We start from the raw sequence: 6,000 nt of genomic DNA, 5'->3' as shown, positions 1-6,000 counted from the left end.
TTTAAAATCAAATAAAGTTTTTCTTATTCGGAAATACAAATCAGTGAGGTTCATAATTGGACAAGCGCAGATGGGACCCTGGGGTGGCTTTTTTACCGCACTGACACCGTTTATTTTTATTTTTACTTTTCTAACACCGTTCGACCAATATTTCTAAAACTATCACCCTTTCTGCTGAGTTGGCAAAGGCGCGTCCCCGGGGGCGCGCTTTACCCGTGTTTTCGCTGAGTTGGATGCCACGTGTGAAAGGCGCGTCCCCGGGGACGCGCCTTTGCCATATCAGCAGACACGTGTGGAAGGCGCATCCCCGGGGACGCGCCTTCCATTAAATTTCATTAATGCCCCCATCCGTTTTTCCTAACTACCCCTCCTCCTCCCCTATATAAACCCCCTCAACCCTCACTCATTCTTCACACCAAAATCATCTTCTCCTCTCTTATATAACTCAAATTCTCCAACTATTTGAGTTTAAATTTGTTATTAGTGGTAAGAAATTTATTTTTATGTTAGTATTTTTTAAATAGTTATTGTTTTTTATATTAATATATTTATGTAAATATTATTTTATTATTAAAATAATATTTATATAATTATTATTTATTTAGAATTATTAATTTTTTTGCTAATTATATTGTTTTGTCTACAGTTATAATGGAAAACGAAATGCTGTTGCGATTGGATAATGATCATATCTCCAGACATTTTAGCGATATGGTAATATTTTTATAATTAATGTTAATATTTAAATTTATTTTTATTTTAAAGTTATTATGAATTTATATTAATTTTTACTTTTTATAATATATATTATTTAGGATGCTGATCGTATTTTAGAAACTTTTATTAAAAATCCACGTATACCAACACCGGAACGTATTTTGCCATATTTGGCTTCTGCTGGGTTCGGGTATATTGCAACAATTATAGGCGGTTGCAAACTCGAACCTGTCCTAATTTATGCACTGATTGAGAGGTGGAGGCCCGAGACACACACTTTTCACCTTCCATGTGGAGAGGCAACAATTACGTTGGAGGATGTCTCTATGCATCTGGGGCTTCCCGTCGACGGAAATATGATGTGTGGTATGGCGGATGGTGATTGGCAATCAATGTGCATTGATTATCTTGGAGCTGCTCCGCCAGAGTTTAATGGAGGTAGAATAGCTTTATCTTGGTTGAAAGCTAATTTTGAGGTTTTAAATGAAAATGCTTCAGAGGATCAAGCAAAGGCATGTGCTCGGGCATATATTCTACGAATAATTGGAGGAATATTGATGCCCGACAAATCTCGCAACCAGGTGCATTGTATGTGGTTGCGGCATCTGATCGATTTTGATGAAGCTGGAAGATATAGTTGGGGTGCTGCAGTTTTGGCATTTCTCTTTAGAGAAATGTGTCGGGCGACGAATTATAAGAAAACTGCTATCGGTGGATGTCTTCTGCTTCTACAATCATGGGCGTGGTTCCGCATGCCTTTCTTATGCCCGATCGTGAATGAACCATACGTATTCCCCTTATTGTTGAGGTAATTTTCGAACTAAATTTTGATTTAAATATTTTCAATTAAATAGGGTGATATTTAGTTTATATTATATTTCATAGGTGGTCGATGAAAAGAAAGGACCATAAAAGTATACCTACTGTTTTAGAGGAAATTCGTTTACTTATTGATACGAAAGCTGGGTCTGAGGTATGTTTTTAAATTTGTTTAATTATTAATATTTTAATTTAAAATGTTAGATATAATTAGAATATTTTATTTATTTGAATTGTATATTTATATTTCAGTTTCAGTGGATACCTTATGCGAGCGATGAAGTGAAAGCTTGCATCCCACCCCACCTTAGAGGGTCATTAGAGGTATGGATATCGGTTATACCTCTTATATGTTATGCTATTATTGAGTGGCATCCAGTTGATCGCGTGCTCCGTCAGTATGGTTGTACGCAATATTCCTGGAGCTCCTAGAAATTTAGACGACGTGCATAACATAGATAGACGGGGAAAGAAAGATGTTAACTGGGTGGTGAGACACAGAGATTGGATTGCGCTTTGGGAGAACCGATATACACTGTTGGCCCCTCGACAATATTACGCTGAAACTGGTCATATGGTTACGGATAACTATATGGACTGGTTTAATGAAAATGGGAAGCCGTTTCTACTTTCGGCGGAAGCACGAGGGGTTAACATTCCTAGGCGCCGAGAAAGACGTCAACCGTCTCAATATCATCGTCCCCCGACGCGTGGACGGAGAGAAGGCGCTACCGGTTCTGCATCAGTTCCACCACAACATCCTTATTCGTCGATGCCGCAGGGGTACATGCCCAGCCCTCCACTTCATATGCCAAGCCCACCAGTTTATATGCCATCTCCGCAGGGTTACATTCCGAGCCCGCAGGGTTACATTCCTAGCCCGCCAGGTTACATGCCTAGCCCGCCAGGTTACATGCCTAGCCCGCAGGGTTTTATACCATATGGAGGTGCATATATGACTATGTTTAATGATCCAGCATATGCTTCATATGCATCTTATTTGGCTGGTGGTGCTTCTCCGCAGACACCTCAATCTTCATCTGGATCACATACATCGATGCCAATGTTTCCACAGTTTCCACAGTTCCCGGGGAGCGGTGGGATTGTTACTAGCACTCCTCCAGGGTCGTTATTTTATACAGGCCCTTCAGCCCCTTCAGCGTCATCTGCACCAAATGAAGAAAATGCTGCTGATGATGATAGTGAAGATGAGGAGACTGAAGAACAAGTTCCACGAAGAAATCCTCCACGAAATAGGCAACCACCGCCATGTGGAACTCATTCGAGACGACGACATCGGTGATCCAGTTATATTTAATGTTATTTAAATAATTAAATTTCAGAATTTTATGTAATTTGGTTATGTTATTTAAATGTTTCATGGTTGTTACATACATATTTTTTTTATGTTATTTTTTATTCACATTTAACATTAAATGTTTGATAAATTTTTTTTAAAATACAAATTATATTATTCGAAATTTAAAATAAAAATAAAAATAATATTATTCAAATTTAAATTTAAAATATAAATTATAGTATTCGAAATTTAACATTAAATTTCAACTTAATATTCCAATTGTATTCGAAATTAAAAGTTATATTCCAATTATAGTTCACAATACTTAAATTGAAATTAAAGGACTCCATACATATGATTTTATCATTAACATATATATTAAAACGTATACATTAAAATCAACTTATGTTGAGTTCATCGATCGACGTAATCAACCAAGAGGGGGGTGAATTGGCAATTTATTCAATGTCACATTTCAATGCTCATTCCATACAATTTCAATGTCACAATCAACTTATCACTTCACATTTATTCAATTTATCAATAACATTTTATCTAATTTATTCAAACTTCACATAACGTTTTAATTTAAGTTATTCTTAACTTGTTGAACATTCAAAAGAAGTTAAATTTAAGTTATTCCCCGAGGGACATGAGTGACATAATAGGGCAATGATAATATTCTCTGACGAAATAATGGAAGGCGCGTCCCCGGGAACGCGCCTTCACGTGAATAGTGAAATAATAGGTACTGATATATCTAGTGACCCCGAGGGACATGAATGACATAATAGGGCAATGATAATATTCTCTGACGAAATAATGGAAGGCGCGCCCCCGGGAACGCGCCTTCACGTGAATAGTGAAATAGTAGGTACTGATATATCTAGTGTCCCCGAGGGACATGAATGACATAATAGGGCAATGATAATATTCTCTGACGAAATAATGGAAGGCGCGCCCCCGGGAACGCGCCTTCACGTGAATAGTGAAATAGTAGGTACTGATATATCTAGTGTCCCCGAGGGACATGAATGACATAATAGGGCAATGATAATATTCTCTGACGAAATAATGGAAGGCGCGCCCCCGGGAACGCGCCTTCACGTGAATAGTGAAATAGTAGGTACTGATATATCTAGTGTCCCCGAGGTACATGAATGACATAATAGGGCAATGATAATATTCTCTGACGAAATAATGGAAGGCGCGCCCCCGGGAACGCGCCTTCACGTGAATAGTGAACCGATTATAGAAACTATTATATGCAACGTATTATAAACTTTCAAAACAAACTTCAGTTCACAATCTTTCAAATTCTCAAATTCCCAAACTCTAAATTCTCAAATTCTCTGAAAATGAGTCGTCTTTCTGCTGTTGTTTTGTATGATGGAGAAATTAAGGAAGCTGAAGAGGGGGTTGTTTTTGAGTCAGATCATTATATCCCCTTAACCTTGAAGAGAAACATCACAATTGAGGAGTTAATCACAAAAATTTCGTTAAAGATTCGTGTAGCAGGCCAGAGAAGACTATCTTCACTTCAATACAGATTTCCTACTGAACTTTTTCCGCTCACGTATACATCATTTCAGCTTTCAAACGATGATGATGTTTCTATGATGGTTGATGCTCATATGGGGAGTTCACAATCTCTTATTGAAATGTATGCCACTTTTATTGAGGTTCGTGTAACTCGTGGTCTCTCATATTCCTCTCACTTTGGCATTGCATATCAAACTGATCAAGTTGATAGCCCGACACAACTTATCTGTAATGATTTCACATCATTAATGGCGGATCCAACGCCATATACCATGCCATCAAGTTCAATAGGAAGGCATTCATCTGCAACTGCTTATGATCTCAACCCACGTGGCTTCACCAATAATCCATATGGCAACATCTCTTCTACTTCAAGGGGCAGACATTCATCTGCCAATGTTTTCGACTTACATATGGAAATGCCAACGAGACGACAGTCTATTCACATCCCACATGATACAATGGCCTCAAGTTCAAGGGGAGGACACGCAAGCGGGAACTTATTTGACCTCAACATTGGATTATCGGAGGAACCCTCATCTCCACCAGAAGAACCTCTTCGGGAGCCAGGTGCAGATGGTGCTGAAACGGGATTATTCGTTGAACCTGACTCACCACAGTTTAACGTACATTCTGATGATGACGAGGATGACGTTTCGATAAATACAACACCAGCCGAACTTCCTGCACATATGTATGAGGCTGATTATGATGCAATGTATGAGCCTGAATTTCCAGATCTTCCTGATGTTGGAAACTATGGACTTCAATCATCAGTCAATGACGGTAATTTACATATTGGAATGGAGTTCGCATCGAAGGAGGAAGCAATGATGGCAATAAAGAGTTACAATATTCGTAACTCAGTTCAGTCCCGAGTTGATCGATCTAACACGGAGAAATATGTCTGCTACTGCGTCCAACGTCACAACGGATGTCAATGGATGGTCCGTGTATCAAAGAGGAAGAGGAAGAACAACTTATGGGAACTAACCAGATACAACGGTCCTCATACATGTTGTGCAACAGGTATAAACCAGGATCATCCCAACTTGGACTCCAACATTATTTGTCAAGCAATCATGCCCATTGTGAAGCAAAGCTCTCATATAGCTGTTGCAGTGTTGATTTCTGCTATACAGTCCCAATATGGGTACACTGTCTCATATAAAAAAGCGTGGTTGGCAAAACAGAATGCCATTTGCAAACTTCATGGCGAATGGGATTCCTCTTACAACGAGCTGCCCAGTTGGTTTCATGTTGTGCAAAGACTTAATCCCGGGACAATTGTTGAGTTCGAAACTCAACATCATTACGTGAATGATCGAATGGTTCACGATCGCTGCCAATTTTACCGAGTCTTTTGGACTTACCCTCAGTGTATTAATGCAGTCAAGTACTGTAAACCAATTGTCCAAATTGATGGTACTTTCTTGTATGGGAAATACAAGCAAGTTTTATTATTGGCTGTGGTCCAAGATGGAAACCGCAATATTCTTCCTGTTGCGTTTGCCCTCGTTCAAGGAGAAGACACTGAGTCTTGGGCTTTTTTCCTTAAAAATTTACGTTTACATGTTGTCACCAGGGAACGAGTATGCATTATTTCAGACCGAGGAGCCGGG

This window comes from Hibiscus syriacus, unplaced genomic scaffold (genome assembly GCF_006381635.1).
Source record: "Hibiscus syriacus cultivar Baekdansim isolate YM2019G1 unplaced genomic scaffold, ASM638163v2 tig00013386_pilon, whole genome shotgun sequence".
NCBI lineage: Eukaryota > Viridiplantae > Streptophyta > Magnoliopsida > Malvales > Malvaceae > Hibiscus > Hibiscus syriacus.
Note: the sequence above shows the minus strand (reverse complement) of the source record.